Raw genomic sequence first — 20,672 nt, forward strand, 5'->3', positions numbered from 1 at the left:
TGTAAACACACACGTGTACGTGGATGTCCATCAGCACAGAAAATAAAAACATGCAGAGATTACACGTTTTTCCTCTTTCCAAATATTTTCCAGGCTTATTATTTTTATCGTCTTTGCTCTTGTGTTTACTTAGCCCAGCACAGATAAGAAACCTCTTCCTCGTTTCTATCTCTCTCTCCCTGACTTCATCATGTTGTCTTCCTCTGGATTCCCCGGCTCCTTCCCTTCTTCCTTTCCTCTCTCCTCGTTTCTTGTTCCTGCTCTCCTCCCTGTCTGCTCCCCCTCTCATCTGCTCTTTCCTCTCTCTCTGTCTCTCATGCAGCATTCTTTGCATTCTTTCTGGCTTCTTAAGGGGAAGGACCTCGCTGGCAGACCAAGGCCAAACATTATTACAGTTCTCTCCCCCCCCATCTGATCCCTTCTCTTCTTTTCCTCTGTGACCTTTCGTTCTCTTGCATTTGTATTAATTCAATTTTTTCCAGATATTTGCTTCAGGAAAGTACGAGCCGTTCACCGAAACGTCTATCTTCGTTAATTACAAGAAATTAGGGGTCTTATCATTCAACATTACATAAAAAGAGACTCATTCATGTTTACTCAAGTAAAAAATGAAACCTGACTTCGTAATGTCTCATGATGGCATATGAATGTGAGACAGAGTAAAGTCTCAGCTTTCCAGTTTTCTACAGACTTCTTGTTGTCAGTTGTTGTGTAGAAGCTGAAGCAAGTCTCTGCAGGTGGGAGGCAACTTTGTAGCACACAGTTGACCACATCCTGCCCCATATAGTACCGAAAAAAAGCACCGTGTACGTCAGACTGGCTGTTTTTAACTGTATCACTTCATTTTAATTTACATCTGAAGGATGACTGATCAGGTTTCTAACACTACAGTTTTTCTTTGCACAAGCTGACATTGCTTCAGTTCTGGACCGTTTTCTCTTTATCAGTACCGCTCACCCTCATTACATATTTAGCAACATTGCAACCATGTATTTATTTTATTGATGTAATTTACAGATTGTAAGCAGTGCTTGAATGTGAAGAGGATGTACAATAATTCAATGTGTTCCACACATTTATTCTTTCAAATGTCTTTTTATTAATTCTTAGAAATAGATACGGTACAAAACCATAGCTATCTTTTTTTTTTTTTTTTTAGCAGATTTTAACCCTCAAGTAAGTTTCCAGACAGCAAACATACACAGAGACACAAACACTTAACTACAATGAGGTAAAAGAAATTTGTACAAGTTCCACGCATTTAAAACAAAAATTCTAATTTGGAACTTGTGGCGTACGTTTTTAGTCATTTTTACCTTGAAGATTTCTTCCCTTTGTTTAGCTCCATCTGTCTTCACATCATGTATGACCAGGTTTCCCGTCCCACAGCATTATAGAATAGAATAGAATATACTTTATTGATTCCCAAGGGGAAATTGCTTATTCATTGACAAGCTACTCCCTCTGAGGTATTAAATATCAATAATGCAAATATAGCCTTATGAGACGAAGTTTAGAAAATATATACACACCTAAGAGTGATGAGAGAGTTTAAAATGACTAAATATATGTAAATAAATAAATATCAAGCATTCACATGCAAATATATTAATCAATAAATAATCTATAAATGAGTGCAGAAAAAAATTTAATTAATTAGCTCAGACCCGGGAATTATAAAGCCTAATGGCTGCAGGCAGAAATGATTTTCTGTGGCACTCTGTGGTTCACTTTGATAGAATCTCTGGCTGGAGGTGCTCCTGTATCCAGCCAGCCTGTATCTCATCATGGAGTGGATGAGACTCGTTGTCCAAGGTGGCCAAGCAACAACATTGCTGGCCTTCCGGATCAGTTTGTTCAGTCTGAAGCAGGCTGAAGGTCCTCCACCTTCAGCCTGCTGCCCAGCACACCATAGCATACAGGATGGCACTGACAACCACAGACCTATAGAGCATTCTGAGCAAAGTCTGGCAGATGTTGAAGGACCTCAGCCGCCTCAGAAAGTAGAGGCGACTTTGGCCCTTCCTGCAGCTTCAGTGTTCTTAACCCAGTCAAGTTTTTTGTCAATGTGGAAAACCAGATATTTATAGTTCTCCACAATGTCCACACTGACACCCTGGACGGTAACAGGGGTCGCCGGCATCCTGGTCCTCCTCCACCAGATTCACCATCAGTTCCTTGGTCTTTGTCACATTGAGCTGCAGGTGGTTCAGCCCACTCCATGTGACAATGTTGACAATGGTCCATTCGGCATGATGTTAAGTGTTAGTTTTCCAATACACATAATGACTTGCATGTACTTCAAAATGTTCCATAAAGGTCAGGTATGTGGAGCACATGACTAATAGTTGTCTCTCACTCCTCCAGACTTACTGACTACTTGCTGATATGATTAATGTTCCCCTGTCCGGCCTGTCGGGTTATTTGGACAGCCAAACAAACATGCTAGTCTCACGCTAGCAGGACTAATGGCTCGTGGTCTTTTACCAGACAAAATAGAAATCATAAAACCACTAAAATCTGATGCCACTCCATTTGGTTACATTTCATGAAGAAGGTTGTTGCGTTCAGTCTTCTGAGGTGTCCATGTTTCCTTCAGTCATTCTTGGTGTAGCACCACCACAGGCGAGGAGGAGAAACCGTTTTTTTTAACTAGTTTGGTTGGTTTGACACAATGCAGCATGAACGCGAACCGCAGGAGCTGAAAATGTAACAAATGCTGTAATTTTGGTCCCCAATGGAACAGAGTCCACTGGACCATCAAGTGCTAAATCACCCTAAATTACACAAAAGATGAACCTATAAAGATAATTTGTTACACAGGCATATCAGAGTATGGGTTCCAAATACAACATTTATGCTACTGTTCAGATTATTTGCAAGCAAAAATAAAATTATGGTTTTCTTTCCAAATCACTTCTTATTGGTAGTGATGCTGGTTTATGACAAAAGGAATTCCAAAAAGACTCATAGAGTTTATGATACAAAGTGTGAAAAATCTTATAGTGGGCCTTTATTGACAGTAATCAGACACAGAGTGGGCTCAGACAGAAGGTGGGAGAAGACGTGCAGTGAGGATGGTATGGTCAGAAACCAAACCCTAGACTAGTTTCTAGGACCTCCGTAAATCGGGGTCCCCATCCACCTCAACACCACCCATACTCCCCCAAGTTTCTGCATGATTTTTTGACAGGAAAGCATTTACCATGTTTCCCTATGCAGTCATTCATCTAGCAAAAAATTATGCAATATTCTGTTAAGTTTTTGTAGTTTGATAAGTGAAATAAACCACTAACTGTCCTGTATGTCAGTCTTTTTGTGCAAGAAATAACCTTTTCTAGATGTTGTTTAAGGAAAATAGCAACTGACCAGTGCTAGATGGTGTGTGTGTGTGTGTGTGTGTGTGTGTGTGTGTGTGTGTGTGTGAGTGTATGGATGTATTCCTTGCTCCCTGTAGGCGGATGCCTGCTGTGCTGCTTTTCTGTCACCCTGTGGTTTTTGTTATTTTTGGCTTCAAACCGGATGTGATTCAGACTGCATGGTAGATTGTGTAATTCAATGGACTAACCACATACACACATGTGTGCACCCCCCAAACATACACACCATAAACATATATTGTTGCACACACAAACAGATAAAACACACACGGAGAGAGAGAGGACTCTCTCTCATACACTGTTGCATAGCTTTGTACACCCCCCCCCCACACACAGGCACACTGAGGGTTTCTGGGAACGGCCTTGGGTCCCCCCCTCACCCCCTGCTTGATGAGGCACCCCGAGCGGACGGTGCAGCAGCACCAGCATAAGACAGACTCACGCTTCTTGGTTTCAGTATTGGTCTGAAGCATCACTTGATGACCCGGCTGACGCGAAGATCGGAAAAAAGGATAAAACGCATGCAGATGCTAGAACTCTGTGGAAACTCGCGGACGGTTAAAAGTGGGGAAAAACATTCACAACTGCTAGTGAAACTCTTATAAAAGGTCAGATTCTCATCCATCAAAATGAAGAAAAAAACACGTACCTCAAGGACAAAACACACAAGGATGCAAAATTAAATGTGAAGACAATTTCTAAAAATATTTTTATGCTTATTTTGCATCTGCAAACTCAACTTAGGGCGGTTGTCCCTGTTTACTTGTTTAATTAAAACAAAGCTTTTATTCTGTGGCTTATTTCCTGTCGATTGATGTGTTCTAAATGTTATTAAATTTCCTAGATTCACATTTAAGCTAAACATTTTACAGGATCTTGCTGACCACATTTCAGTGCGTTTAATCGCTCATTGTCCGTAACTGCTGCGAGCAAAACTGCCGTCTGATTCTTGGAAGACCGAGACGGTACATAGGCATTGCGTCAAATTGTTTGCCGCAGCCCTTGCATGGTGACTGTGACGGGGTGTGCTCGAGTGTGTTAGCGCTGACAGGATGCTCCACTTCCTCAAGCAGGGGCCGCCAAGCTTGCTCTGCGGGGGCGTCTGACAACGGCAAGTACAGATTTGTTCTGAGCGCAGAATTAACGACGTTTGCTGGTGTCAAACTGCCGGACCAATTCCAGTCCATTCACACGCACGGCATCCAGCCTGTCACTGTTACGAACCAAACAGTAACAGATTGAGAGTGCCATTTTTATTCATACTGCAGGGAGAATAACTGTTAACTGCAATCAAGTTTAACAGATATGACTTTGCTGCAAAGCAACTTACCGCATCAACCTGCAAAAAATGTCATAGATGTTGGTATTCAAAGTGTAATAAAACTTAAAACTTGCCTCTATTGTAAAAACATTCTCCCAATAATACAAAATCTGTTTAAGGATTAGTTGGTGGTTACTAAAAAAAACAACATATAAGTCACATGACTCTTCTTGGATTCCACTAAATCAGAGCTCTTGAACTCCAATCCCAGGGTCCAGTGTCCATTAGCTTTCACATGTATCCCTGATCAAACCCCTGAATCAAATGAATGGATTTACTTCCTCAGCATGTAGTTATGTTCTATAGATATTTGCTAATAACCAAATATCTGTTTCAGGTTTGTTGCAGCTGAGTTAGGTTACTCTGCTGGAGCTTAAGGCCTCTGCACTAAATAATTTAATTACCAAATTTACTGAGCAAAAATTATTTGATTTATGTGATTTAAGCGAACTCATAGGCTTGGTTATCTAAGCAAACAAAACAATACTCTAAATAAAAATGCTGTGGAAGAACTATTAAAAAAAAAGAATTGGCTCATACAGCCATAATTAAGGAAACATGGTGGGGCCCGAGTAAACATCTCTGCAATTATAATTATGACAATCACTATTCCTGTTTTTGATCAGTAAACTGTTAAAAAAGAGAAAAAATTCTAGGACATACAGTCCTGCTTATACTGTAGTTACATTGTCAACAAATTTTAACCTCATCATCATCATCATTATTATTATTAAATTAGCAAATCTTTATTGTCATTCGCTTTCAAGACAATTGATATTATTGGCTTTAATACATTTATGGAGACCCAACTTATGACATTATTGGACATTTTTTTTACAGTACTGGTTCCTACAAACCTTCATTATGTTTTTCTCCACAGATTATCCGTCCAACAGAGTTATGGTACTCTGGTGGGTTTAGTTTCACCACAGCCCTGTATTAACTTCAGTACTGTACAGATTACGCTTTAATCTGACCACATGAGCAAATTAGGTGCAGTTTTTACCCTAAACAATGTAATGCTGCATGTTTTGTTTAGTTCTGAGAAATTTTGGAGCCATAATAGGGAAAAGAAAAAGGTTGTTAGGTTGTCTTTGGGCAAGCAGCATTTTGGTATGTGAATGAATGAATATGGTATAAATGAATGCTATGAATGGTCAGCATAAAATATGACTAAAGAATACAGAAGTTCAGTCCTCTTGTAGATTGGAAGACCTTTTTGCTTCACCTTTCTGCATCTGCTATTGGTGATGATTCAGTAAAAATAATTGTAACTAAGTCATAAGCGTAAAGCAGAGATTCTGATGCGATATGAGCAGGAGTGAAAAGATCATGGCTTTACAATACATAGTCAAACATGTATCCGATTATGTAATTTAACTAATATTTAAAACAAACAACAATTATACCCACAGCTGCTGAAATACGGTGTAACATTGATTATTTCAGTTATAGTAATCAATGTTTTAACTTTGTATATATGTTTTTTGATACACATATTTGAAAAAACAAATTCATTCAATTTATTAACGTTGAGATTTTTTTCCAATCATATGCAATTATACAGTGAAATTAATGCAACCCACACTAAGATATAAAGTCACATCACATAAAAAAGAAAAACAATAATAAAGCAATATTTAATTGCTCTGTTATATGTATATATGTTGTATCATTACAAAAAAGCAAGTCATTACATTAGATTTTAAAATTGACCTTCTTCTAGAACTTAAAAATTAAGTTACAATATTGAGAGCGAGAATCCGGTGTATTCTTTTTTATCTTCTATAATAACCTACAATTTTGACCCACTTCTGATTAAAGCTCTCGGCTACAGTCATTACTGGCAGGAAGTCAAAAATATAAAAGGAAGCCAAATGAGGTTAAATATGTGTTAAGTTTCCTGAGATGTTATTTGCAGACCTTTATGGGTCTATTTTGCAGAGAATGTTTTTACCTACTGCATCTTTAGCGAGCACAGAAGCTTGTTCAGTTTTTTGTTTGTAGTTTTTGACAATTATATAGGCAAAACAAATGAATTCAGTTAATAAAAAACTTTAAAGTAATATGTCAGCAAACAGTAGTGTAAACATTTTTATATCTGAGGCATAATCAGAGAAAAACATCTATCTATCTATCTATCTTTTATCTAATGTACAAAACCTGTTTTAAAAGTTTAATTACTTTTGTCTTTTTGTATTAAATATGCTGTCCAACATTCTGTCTCTTTTTGAGCTTTGGTTTAGAAATTTGGAGCGTTGCTGTATTTTAAAATACTAAATTTTAATGGAGCCAAAAGTAACTTTGTTAATCAGCTGATTTGATGTTAGCCAAATCAGCCAAAATGATCTATACACTAAACATTAGGGTGATGGCAAGGAGATCTTTTAACCAGAAAGTTCATCACCAAACATTTATGATCAAAATGAATTTGGATCTGACCGGGGTGCCATGGCGACACCCAAAGAAATTTAAACTTGCCAGGAGTAAAAATATTTGGGGGATTCTGTTGTTTCTAGAAAATATTAACTATTAGGGCGTTTTTTGTTTGTTTCTGAACATTGATTGGACCCAAATATCAAATTTTGACATCGGAAAACATCTTTTCTTGCTTTTGTCTTCGGTGCTCCACCCTAAGATTTGTAGCAGTCCCCAACTTTCTGGTGGACATTTAAAGAAGATGTTTAAAAGTTTTCGTCAGCAGATGGAGCTACAGGGTTGGGGTCACTAAAGTCCCACCTCACATTCTGTGAGCACAGAAGTGCCGTGGAGTCCAGTCTCTCAGCCACTGTTCGGGGCCCACAAGTGCGCGCAGGGGAAAACAATAGTCTTTAAAGTCCTGTGTGTGAAGTCGAGGCTATTTTTGGTGGGGCCCGCCTCGCCTGCTATTTCTGTCAACTGGAGAGCGTCGCGCTGCGCAGGGGAGGGGAGGGAGCAGCCCTGGAGGGGCCGGACTTTCTTCTCCGCAACTTGTCTCAGTTAAGTCCCCCTTTCAGTTCCTCTTATGCTGCCGACTCCACCGACACCAGCTGATCTCTCCATCACTTCGCCTTAGATTACTAACGCTTCCCCCGGATGTAAACGGACTTGCGTTTTGGCTCTACAACTGACTCGACATTTGTACAGGATTATTTCCATAGTGTGTGGACTTCCATCAAGTGGCTTGTTTCTGCTTTTTTACGCACAAGGTAGGAGGCAACTCCGGTTTAACGCTCTGATGAGAACTGTGTTTTTAGAGTGTCACAGATCTGCTGTTGTGCCTGTAAAAGTAGATGAGGTTTTGTCGCTGCCTCCGCTGGTTTTTTGCTTTGTTTTTATTGTTTATGAGCGCACGGCGAAGCGCAACGATTTCCACTAATTAACTGCTTTTTCTGAGCTCTCTACCTTCTCAAGGTAATGCAACATGTTGCTTTTGGTTCAACTTGGTACACAGGTCACTCGATCCCTTTATTACAGTAAGATTCCCAATGGGGGATCATGCAAATAGTAGCAGAGTTTAAATAGTGACAGAAAAAAAGGCACTTTTACGCAAAAGTGCCGTTGAGACAGCGTAAATCACTGAGGATATGCTAGAACTTTTGCTTTCCTTTATGTATAAAAACATATAAATAAACTTTGAACTTAGCTATTTGCCTTTACATCATTATCTTAAGTGTTTTTTCAGTTTGAAGTTTGTTTAAGTCTTTAGCCTTGCAGCAACTCGTCCAACAGGGAGGATCTTAGCGTTTCGGAGATGCAGGTGCAGTGTGCGCTCATTTTATAGGATCCGTATGTGGTTTTCATCCAGATCTGGGCCAAATATCAGAACTGTGCATCGCAAGAGCAGCTCACTGTGCCCAGCTGCACATGCCCTAACATTATAGAATCTCCCATTGTGCAAAACAAACCCTAGATCACTTAGAGCTGTGGAGTAACTATACGTTCAGCTCAGACCAGAAGTTACACCATAATGTGCTGTAATGCTACAAAAAAATCATTGAAAATTATATTTGTGTATTTGTCTCTATGTGTGTGTATTTTTAGAAATATAATAAAAGTTTCATAAATCTATTGTGTTGAAATTTCCATTAACTAAAATATTATCCCAGTGAGGTTTGATCAATCTTAGCATTTTAGATTCTGAGCAACATTTTGTTAGCCTGGCCATCGCCTTCCTGCACTATTCCACCTGATTCATATCTCAGGCACATCACAGTCTGGGTTTTCTCCCATTCACTTTGATTCCCTCAAGTAGAATTTCTGGGCCAATCAGCAAACAGAAGAAGTTGTGAATGATGATGCCGAATACCTGTGCTGTTTTAGAATTGTAGTCTGCCTGTAGTTTGAACAATAGCAGCAGAGGAGGTGAACAAAGCCATTCAGTGTGTGTTGGTCACTCTGCCAGATATTGTACTAACATTAACAGCTGCCTCATTCGGATCGAGCTTCTCTCTTTGAAGAGGAGGATGGCTGTTTACAGTGCAGGCAGATTCCGATAAGCTGCATAACGTTGAACTGGCTAATTACATAACATTTAAAATGTCAACACAGTCCATGCATCCAGAAAACAGTTGTTTCTGGGTAGCCCAGAGCTCAGACCTTCTGGACAACGTGAAGTAGAACACGGTCTGGTTTTTACCAGGCTAAGAGTTTATCAAATGTAGTGCAGATTGGCCCAGCCTAGTACTGTGAAATCCTGCATGATAACATTGAGAAAAAAATACCACACTTTTATTTTATTAAATGTATTAACACAACCAAAACATCAGAGCAACATAAAAGTGTTTTGAAATAAGGCACAATATATAGCAATTATTTATATATATATATAGTTTTACAATCTCTTGTCCATAAAATGTATTTGTTGTTATTTTGAGGCATAAAGTAAAAATGCAGAAAAAAAATCACCCCCTATAGTTTTGATGTGCTTGTTTGAAATGAATATTGTAACTTTTTGTTGTTTTACTCTTCATACAAGCAATCTTTTGTTTGCTAAAATAGTCAGGTGATTTGCTCAGGTACATCCTGCTGAACAGACAACAGTGTTACCTTTACTGAGAGGGTGGATATCATCACTGTCCATGCTTTAGGCTACTAGAAATACACGTGTTGATGTTTTTTCCTTCTTAGAAAGAGAAAGTGCAGTATCCTCCCTTTAGCCAGCTAATCAACAAGTAAGAGTCTCTTTCTTCACTCTGGCACTTTTTCTCGTTTTAATGAAAAAGACTTTTAACTATGTATAGCTCTGGAGGACAGAAAATCATGATGCTTTGGAAACCACCAGTAACCATCTCAAGCCAAGTCTTGCCTTATTAAACATCTAAATTAGCCACTTAGTTTTGTGGTGACAGAAAGCTATAAAGCAAATGCTAACTTTAGTCTCTAAGAATTCAACAATTCAAAAATTACAGAGGTTCCCTTTGTCCTCTCGTAATCAAGCTTTGTTCTTCTGCCAGGCAAGAAGTGTTTAGTAATGGATTTTGTCAACACAGCAACTCAAGAACTACTTACTTTTATTCTTCATGTGAAAGCCAACAAGTCACACCTGGAGATCATAGTGATTGCTTTCGGCAAAGTTGCATAATAAAAGCAACTAGATGTTGCTTAGAAAGACAGATTTCACTTTGATGAGAAATATTGGGGTGTTGCCAGATCTTTACATGGTCACATTTTGTCAGACTTTCTTTGCTTGTAACGAGTTGAAGGAAGGATGCTGCTGTTCTCACACTTTATTTCTCTTCTTTTATTTTCAGATGGATTCAGGCCCCCTGGGAAGACCGTAGAAACAAACTGGACACCATACTTCACCACAGTGACAGGTTGGACTTTTAACCTTTAAAGGACAATGTACTAAATGCAGACTCTAACCTAATAAGTAGCTGTGTTGCGAAGTGTTAAAATTCTCCGTAAGTCAAAGAAAGGTAGGCCACAGCCCTCAGCGGTGGAACCTTAATGTGGAAAAATGCTGCCAGTCTGCAGTCAGGCCCTCGGGACATCTTGTCATCTTTAACAGTGTTTTTATTTTGAGGCGTGTACACAAGCATTACATCGTTTGGGTGACAGCAGTTTTTCCAACATGATCTAAACTTCATGCTTCTGTAAGTCGTGCTATAAAAAGTTCAGAACAGGTGTTGGCCTAGTTGGAAAGATGCAGTTTGCTAAGTAGGATCTTCTGTCATTTTGGTTGATGTGTGGGTTTTACCACAGGTCATGTTGTTCAGGTCTCAGACACTTAAAAATGTAGGTGTGAAAGTTATATTTAAGTTTGAAGTTAAATATAACACATAACAAATTAGAAAGTTTGAAGCTGCTTTTAGTTTAAAAGGTTGAGTTTTAATTGTCTCAGTGGACATGTACAATGTAGCTTTACAATTTTGAGGTTTCTTTTCCAGGTTTTCTTACTTCAGATTTATTATTGTGTTAAGTTGTCTGTGCACAAATAAATCCTGACAATGTTCCTGTGTACCTTACATAAAGCATAAGACCAACCCTAACCTTCACCACCAGAAAACACCCCCAAGAATAAGTGACCCCTTAATCAGGGGGAATATTGATCTGAGAATTACATTTAAGATAGTTTCACTGTCTTTTAATTTTAAACTTGGATAAACATGCTAATTGATATTCTAAGTGACAAGCTAATTACCATGAGCATTAAAAGTTAACTGCATTGTTTTTCTTTGTATTTTATTCATTTAAGTAATGAAGAAACACTTTCGGTCCCAAGATGTTTGTAGGTTTAATAGGATACAAAAAACGCAAATAAATTGTTATCACTTCAGCTCTCACCTTGTTTTAAACACAAAGCAGTCATATTGGATTTTGAGTCTAGGGTTGGAGAGAAATTTAGTTTTAAACTTATAACTTGGAAATTTCAAATTTTGTGAAAAATGAAACAGAAAATTGGTCTCTTCAAATAGACATCTAGCACCAATAAAGAAAAAAGGTTCAAATCCTGTTGTACCACTGTTTCCAAATGTCTGTCAGTATGATATCGCTTAGAAACTTTAGTGTTTTCTAAAATGGTCTTAGTTAGAAAAAGATTATGAACCATTTTCCTACAAAGCAGTTCCCCCATTTTTTAGCTTCTGGATGTTAGACATTGAACAATTCAGGACTTCCCACTGGTATAACATGGTGTGAACCTGTGATATCTTTTATCTCAAGAGACACCTAGTTCTACAACAGAATATGATACTAAGATGATAATCATCAAATTTTCCTGCCATGACAGCAGCTCCTCTTTTTCCCCATGGCAAATATTTCCTCCATGCTTCCTCCTCGGACTCAGGGATTCTAGAGGCAGTGCAGCAACTTGGAATGGAGTTGACTTCACTGTTTTTCACTTCACCTCAGATCAGTGGATCAAAAATTTGATCCAACGCTCCACCCATGAAGAAACAAGTCACCCGGTTGTTTCTTTGTGTCCCTGCTTTTTACTTTAGATTAGTTTTCTTTTCTGTGAAGCACGCCTGTGTGATCACACTGTGTAGGATTACAATACATGTCCCTGAATTGAAGCTGGCTCTCACTGTGCCAGGCTCCGCTGACTGTACACTAACCCAGGACCCACTCTGTGTGTGTGGGCGTGTGTGTGTGCGTGTGTGTGTCTGTGGAAAAACCCGGTGAGGTCATGGCATGGCTGTAGAGTCTGGTTACATGTATGTTGTCCATGCAGGGCAACGGACACAGGGACCTTTTTTGCCTTTGTCTTGTTTTTTAAAATATTTATTTCTCTTCTCTATGTTAACAAAAGCACACAGTCACATCTACCTGTGAGGTTTTAGACCATTGTGGCTGTAAGCAGTTGAATGTGGAAGCAGTGTGAGTCTAGACGTGTTCAACATGAGAAACCACCATTTTACTAATTGCTAAGGCTTAGAGAACTGTTCTAATCTGACAGACTGCATCCAAATACTTTCAGATTACCAGGAGAACATCCTGTTTGTACCACAATGTCTTAGTTCCTCTGAAGGAACGCTGGTCTTTACTTTTTCCGTGCCTGAAAAAGAACTAAAGGTCTATTTAGTTGATGCAGAGCTTTTCAGACGCCTTTGCTAAATCTTAAGTGCCAGACATGGTGGATTTTAAAATGCTGTTGTCCATTTCCTTTTTCTTTTTTTTTAGAAACATGCTGTCATATTTCATGAATATGAATATTATTGAAGAGTGCAATAAAATGTTTAGTTAATTTGTTTCAATAACTCAATTCAAGTTTTTGTTAGTTATGATGATTTTCTGTTTGCTAACAAAAAACAACATTTAGGATTAGTATATTACATTGGAATAATACACTTAATATGATGAATAGAATATTACAGTAATAAAGAAATAATTTTTAATCAAGGAATATGGGCCTAATGAAAAGTATGTTTAATATCTGTTTGAAGGTTTTTATTTCCAAAATGTACTTTTAATTTACCAAACGAGCCTCATCTGAGTGCATATTTTAATTTATTGAGTCTGACTGAAGACACAAATGATGTGTGATGGATGTATTTCACATTAAGTGTTATATTAAGGAAATTTAGCCTGCATTGCCTTTAGCATCCCTTCAGTAAGACAGCAGATTTTCTGCAAATTGTTATTTTGTAGTTGTAGCTCTGTGTCTGTGAACTCAACAGCTACGATTGATTATTCAAATCTCCAGTTTCTGAACAACATAGTTTGAACAACTAATTAGACTTTTATGCCACATACGTAGTCTTGTAGATTTTGTACCATTGCAGACCTTTCAAATATATAAATATTTTTTTAACATACTGTTGGAAAAATCCCTAAAATCTTTAATATAAGCTCTCCACAGTAAAATACAAAGTAATCTTGAACTCTTTGTTTTAAATGTTTTTTTTCCCTTTTTCTTTGTCCCTTTTCCTTTTTTTAAATGTATTCCCTTTTTTCTTCCCTTTTGGTTCACAAAACCAGAGTATGAAAAGCTTCAGGGACAGATAACAACAGGGTCGATTGTAATAGCTGCAGTTGAGATCACGTATCTCCTGGTTGTGGTTTCCAAATACTTTGGTCAGCTGCTGGTTCTTGTTCCTGCTACATTGTAGAGCCAAAGGAGGAAGAGTTATTTACAAGCCTCACACTGCAATCATGAAAAAGAAAGAGAAAGAATGATTAAAAATGTCAAAAAAGGTTATTTAAAGACATTGTACAAAGTAGGGTAATCTCAGTCTTTAAGTTGGTCAGTAATCATCCATAACTACACAGTTTCAATATCTTCTAAATGTTTTTTTTTTAGGAAAGTCAATATGATTTCCAATTTGCTGATTACTGACAGTACACAGTTTTTTTTTTTTTAGTTGAAGACGTCTGTGTTTCCAACATGGCTCACGGACCCTGTAATCTAGAGTTGTAGAAGTCAGATACTGAATAAATATAACTCTGAATTTAGCAAGTTCTTGAAGGTGCAATGAAAGTTTTAGATTGCTGAATCACCTTCGACCAATGGAGTTTCAGTCCGATTCTCCAAACAAAGAGCACTCTGAACACTTTTCCCCCTCCAGTTTATACTCTGGTAACCCATAAAGACTTCACAAAACCCCATTTCAAATATACTAATCATCCCTTTAAGTAGAACATAAAAAGCTTGGTGAAAACAAAAGAAAGTTCTGTTAATCTTTTTTTCATTCTGTGTTCTTTTAAAATAAGTAACCTGACCACACTTTAACTTTAAATCAACAGGCTTGACGGCCTTTCAGTGAACAGCTAATATATCACTATGGTATATTCTGGGAGCTGGGGGTCAGTGGTTCGATTAGCACTTAATTGTACTTTCTCAAATTTACCCTGCGAAAAGTGTTTTTTTGTCGCGTTTTTTTTTTTTTTTTTTTTGGAGGGTACCCCCGTACTTAATAGGATAACGTCATTAAGTCATGGTAGTTTCCACCCAAAAATTGATTGGCTTCATCGTTCTGATTTAATGGCCACATCAGCTTCTGCAGAGGCATTAAAGTAATATTTAACCATGGGGACTCTTAAAGCTGAGCTGCAGTGCACAGTCAAGCTGCGCCACAATTGTGGTAGTAATGCTAGTAATAGTAGACGGCGTTGAAGAGGGGGGTGGCTATTTTTGCCCTGCTGAACAAATGGCTCAATTGTCCTGCCTCTAGGTGCATGAAATCACTTGATATGTCAGGGTTAATGTTATATAATACTCTCAGTGGGGCCCCACAAGACTGTGTATGTGTGTGTGTGTGCGGGGGTGGGCGTGCTGGGGTGTGTGTGTGTGTGTATGGAGTCATCTAATAGTTTTATTTCTCTTCGGTGTGTGTGCTGAACATATTAGCTGTATTGTGGTGTAAATGGGATAAGGAGACTAAGTGCATGCGGTGTGACCTGAGGTAACCCTGTCTGTAAGATTTTATTAGTGTGTCAAATCAATTTATGTGGCATTAAGCTTTGAGCTGACAGCTTCTTGCTGTGGTCAGCTGGGAATCTGTTCTGTTACTGGCCTCCATCCACCGTCTGGATCCCCCTCAACACGCCCCGCTGCCCCCTTCCCCTTTTGTCTTTCTCTGCCTTTTTCACAAGCACATGCATGTCGACGCACTTGATCCGTTTGAAATTCACTCAAGTCGATGGGATTATTTTTGCCAGGGATTTATTTTTGTGGCATTTGGTGTTTGTGAGGGTTGTGGGTGGTGGGGGGAATAACCTTTTAATTTCAACCTCAGTCCCACCATTCTTCTTCTTTGGATAAAAAAAAATATATATTTTTTTTAGCTTCAAGAAATTGCTCTTTAAATGACATTGGGGAATAAACCCAAAGTCTTGTAAACTGAGTACAGTAGCAACTGATGCCTATTATTCAGCCCCTGTTGTATGTTTTTACTCACTTTTGCATTCTAGGAATGCTTCTCATCTTGTTCACAGATGAGACAAAAATCCGTTACCTGACTCTGTAGAGACCAGTGCTGCTCACATACCAGTCTGGCCTTAGTCACAAGTTTTCCAAAGTAGAGCCCTCATTGTATCCTGATATTGTCTGGCCTAAAGCGCGGGACAGAATAATGATTCAGCTCACATTCACTCCAGATCAGCGAGGTGGATGACACTGACCTCGGATCGGATGGCTTGCTGTGGGCTCGGATGTAACAGGATCTCCTTTCATCCGGCCAGACTCCTGAATTTACATGTGACTGCGAGTGTGTGCATGTGAGTGATGGATTGTCTCAACTCAGGCTTGCAGCTTCAGGCTCGGTTGGACAACTGCAACACAATTCATGTTTATTTACTGGGACTTCTTAGTGTGGGACATTATGTTAGTGCCAGTGATGGAGCATTATATGTTAAGTACTTTCATTCTGATTGTGCAGAAATGTATACATTAGAGAAATGCCTGGCTAATTTTTAATGTCTGGCTTCTCTTTGCTGTGTGACTAACTACATGTTCATCTTTGAGAGCAACATTTAAACAATAGCAACATGTTAAAAATAAGATATTTTGTTCTGGGATCTTAAAATTTCTGCTTCTTTCATCAGCATGTCTTTTTTTGCTCTTTGCTTTGAGATTCGGTCCATCTCTGGACATTTTAAAGGCTCTGCCAGTGTCCTATTAATCTGCTATTATGGCTCATGTTTTATAGTGTTCCAAATAAATGACTAATTTAAACTAAAAATGTATAAAAACCTAATATTTGCTCTACATGATATCAACAGAGGTGTGTTTTCTTCCTCCTCTTCCTGACAACCAGCATCATAAGAACATTCTGTACTTCCTCTTCTTCTTCAACCTTAAACAACATAGAAGCTGAACTGCAAGATAAACTACTTGCTACCAGCATCAAAGTACCTTCATTGTGTTAATAATAATTGTTTGCAGTAATTCAGTCATTTTGTGATCCTCCTTTGAGACACATTTTACGACTTTGCTCCACATTACATCTTAAGGACCCTTGTGGGAGTATGACACAATAAGAAACATGGAGTAGATAGTCACTGCACGTCAAATTATACACTTTTATAAGGGGTTTAATGGTGTAATCTTTATGTCATATTTTTCTCTATGAATATTGTGTCTCTTAGGGTTCATTTAGTTGCTTTAGCTTAAACTCAAGACGTTTTGAGTGTATCAAGTGTTGGTTTGTTTTTAAGCCCTTGAACTAATTTTATACAAATATCTTACCCCAGTAGTGCAATTGTCCAGTACTTTAAAACAAATACTGAATTTGCAAGCATATAATGTGGATTCAGCAAAACAGAAGACTTTTTTTGTCTTTCCCTTTTCCTTTGGCCGCGCTATGCATGTGTCTGTGTCTGTAGTCATCCCTGACCAGAGTACAAATTATGTGCAGGAATGCTAATCTCTTCTTCCTTTGTTGTCCTGGCAGACTGTCGAGTGTGACGGTGCATATTCAAAAACCTTTTATTTTCCTGGAAGACGTTAACCTTTACCAAGAAAAGGATATAGATTAAGGAAAATAACCAAAAAATAGCTAAAATGGAAAAGAAGGTAAAAAGACTTTGCCACATAGAGTTACAGCTTCTTTATTTGTTTTAGTCATAAAGAGTTTTAAAAAAACACAAAACTCACAAGAGCGCAAGTAAGACACGTAGGTTAATGTCAAAGTTTGTCAACGAAATCCCACTTCCCTCGTCCATGCGCTCCAACTCACAATTGTTTTGTAATCGTACCAGGAACCAAACCCGTTCCGGTGTGGCAGGCGGCCAACTCAACATGTTGCACTCACACCAAAATATCTCAGAGTGAAAAGGTCATGCCTTCAATATTGTGTCCTAAAATCTTTCTTCTCATTTGGAAAGCAGAGACTTCCATCTCACATTGTTTTTCTGTGCAGACAGAAACTTTTACTGTACCATGACTCAATACAACAACCGACACTTTAAAAATGAAAAGGAGTTGGAGAGAGGGCGCTTTATGTCACTTTGTGGAGAGAAACCAAACTGTATTCTGCCTCTAGTGCTTATAGAGGCTTCAGGAGGATTAGCACAAGTTTTCTCTCATTCTTATCAGCAGCAAAACTTAAGTAGATTGTTGTTTCTTTAAGCTGCCAGCCTTTCATCCACACTTTGTTCCGCTGTTGTCTTCATGACTCACTGTTTTGATAACCTGCTAGATCATTTGGTTCATGTCAAATAAATTTCCCTTTTTGTGTGTCGCAGAGTGCTTGTGAGAACAGCTTTGAGCAACAGATGTGCAGTTGAATTGGCATCTGTTTGTCTGGCCCGCCTTTGTGCAGCTAAAAGGTATCCAAGTTTGTGTGACTTGGAATGATAAGGTGGACTGAGATGTTTGTGAACAGATAAAAGGGAGGGAGTGGGGTTCCCGTTGAATGAGCTGATGTTGAGTGGTTTTGTCTGTTTTGGGAAATGTGGAGAATGCGTTTGATGTTGGAGCGAACAGAAGTGAGAGAATGTTAGAGAAATGGACAATCACTTGATGCAGGATTTAGATTATTTTGACTTTTTAAAAATGTTTTACATTAGCACATGGTAATCCAGCATAGATGGTGGGATCAGTGATAGCGGCATGTATCTCCTTTGTTGTGGTGTAAGCACATAATTATTCGCACCAATGTGGAACTATAAATATTATGGATGTAATAATACATCCAGCTCATAAACTGGGTAAAGATTATGGCATTATTTTTCAGAAACACTTTTCTTTTTTGCAAATAGCAGCTTCACAAAACACAGACTGCGTTTTCAAAAAAATCAATAATTTGTACAGAAAAATACAGTCCACATTTTGCTTGTCTATACATTTCTTTTCCTTTTAAATTAGTCTAATTCAACCAGGATCCTAATGCTTTTTAGCATGATAAAGATTTTTTGAAATCTCAAAGTGCAGTGTAAAATTATCCAGTTCAGATGTGAACACTCTGATTAATATTGATTTGTAACTGGAGACAATCAAATGCAGTCCAGACTCACTGTTAGAAAGCCCCTGATGCTTGCTAGCAGTTAGCCAGTGGCGATTTTTATGCAGCGTGTAAAATACAATTGAATCATGTCCTCCCAAGTGTTAGTAACTATGTTTCTATCTAACTGTCGTGTAAATTTTGAGTGAACTTTTAGAATGTCGCAAGAAAGAAAATGTGAAGTAGGTGTGTTTTCATCAACCAGATACACAAAGCGGATTTTGTCAGAGGTCGATCCTACGTATGTCTGTAGTAAACAGTTACTACAGAGTTAATGTGCTGCAAGTGCATTAACTCTTTATCGGAAAAGCTAAAAATCACTTTTTTTGTGAGATTGATGAAGTTTTTTTTAATTTTGCCAAACGTTGATGGAAATGTGACTCTTGTTTCCTTTTTACTCTACTACTAATAGTAAGAGTTTTGCTTTTAAGTAAGACATTTTTTAACCGTTTTGATTTAGTCCACAGAAATTGTTTTTCAAGATCATGTATTTCCTCTTCAACGCTGATCAAAATTAGGCAGCCAGGTTCTATCTTGTCCAGACTTGACTCCTGCAATTTACAACAACTGTTAGAGGCCAGGCACACCAACCCTCCCAGCCCCCTCATGGCCTGCCTCTCTGAGTTCTGGAGTAGATTTCAGGACTTTATTGCTTGTTTTTAAACCGTCAGACCCCTGGTTGTTTACCTGACCTCTTAACCTTTCATGTACCAACTCACTGCCTGGGATCGCTTGGTGTGTCACTGATTTATAGCCTGCCACCAAACGTGATTGGGTTGTTGCTATTTGGCTTCACATGCTAAGGAATTCTCCTTTGAATAATCTCAGACAGTCAGATAAAGTGGCCATTTTTAAATTCAAATAGTTCCATGGGACTTTTTAACTATCAAATAGCTGCTATATTATTTATCAGTTATTTCAAGTCATCATTTATTACTCATACAAAATCTTTGTCATACAAAATCACTCTATATATGAAAGTTGTTTTATATACATTGCAGTTTAAAGCCTTGAAAACAGCAATAGTTGGACTAATTACTGTATCTGCAGGATTTCTCCTAGAAAACCTCCTAAACTCAGTGGTAGAGGCGCTAGGGCAGTCCATCAGCAGCCCACCATGTTTTTGTGTTAAAAAATGTTAAGATTCAAATTTTCTGAGGTGCATCATAATTTGGAAATAATAGCATGTAAGCCAACATCAGGTGCAAGGACACATCATCTTGTGCCCAGTTCAATGCATCAACTGTAAACCTAACTTAATCCTTCTTCACTGTCACACATGTATTTAAAATAAACAAACCACTCTTAGCCTGAAGGGGGGCAAGTAAAGCCTGGTGGGCTGCCAGGGAAATGATACACCGGAGGAAACGTTGATTTACCTGGTTTAACCAAATACTTCTATAGTAGGTTAGCCATAATGATTAAAAAAAGAAACAAAAACAAAAAGGAAATAAAACAATAGAAAATGTAATACAATATTGTACAAAGCCGTAATATGACATGACATGAGTTTATAATATGATACAACGTATTATATCTAAAGTTAGCCTGTCAGCATCTTAACATCTAACTTCATTTTGAACAGAGAGCTATGTTTGTTATTTTCTTTGAAGTAATTAATTAGATTAAAAATGAAAGAAGTAAAAGTAGCTTCAACAGTTTGATAGCATGAAAAACGTACACATAAAACGTACTTAGGCCAACAAAAAGAAAGTTAGTAAATTAATATATATTGATTGTAAAAACCACACAAAATATTTGTGAATATAACTTTATTTTTTCAGGTCTTGACAACACCGCAACATTTTCTTTCACTTTGGGATTAATATATGGATCATCTGAGACGAACACTGGTGGATGTGCTGGGTGGTTTTGCTTCTTTCTTGTGTCTATGGCCTGTGTTTCTACCAGCTATTGATCTCTTTACAGGATCCAGAACAGCTCCTGTGGTTTGGGTTAACCTCTCTCAGGAGTTGAGAGATTGTTTTTGCTTCGGTCCATCATCTTTTCTGACATGTTTCTGGTCTGCAGTGATTCCAGTGAAAGAAGAACTGAGTATCTAACAGTATTGCTCAGTTCCTGAGTTTTCCTCATTCCTAGAAT

General features: G+C 38.1%; 1 protein-coding gene across 6 annotated transcripts in view; it reads left to right on the forward strand.

The window, feature by feature from the left end:
- The window catches only part of hdac7a (histone deacetylase 7a), an 80,364-nt gene that overhangs the window by 11,924 nt on the left and 47,768 nt on the right, over nucleotides 1–20,672 (forward strand). For 3 of the 6 annotated variants that reach the window (XM_028012493.1, XM_028012539.1, XM_028012512.1), the window contains exon 2: nucleotides 10,434–10,499. The gene's annotated coding sequence lies outside the window, so the exon portion shown is untranslated. Of the gene's footprint in view, nucleotides 1–7,682; nucleotides 7,890–10,433; nucleotides 10,500–17,811; nucleotides 17,896–20,672 lie in introns of those variants that run through there. The other 3 variants (XM_028012531.1, XM_028012521.1, XM_028012502.1) reach the window with 3 other exon arrangements.

The sequence above is a fragment of the Xiphophorus couchianus genome, chromosome 1, assembly GCF_001444195.1.
Source record: "Xiphophorus couchianus chromosome 1, X_couchianus-1.0, whole genome shotgun sequence".
NCBI lineage: Eukaryota > Metazoa > Chordata > Actinopteri > Cyprinodontiformes > Poeciliidae > Xiphophorus > Xiphophorus couchianus.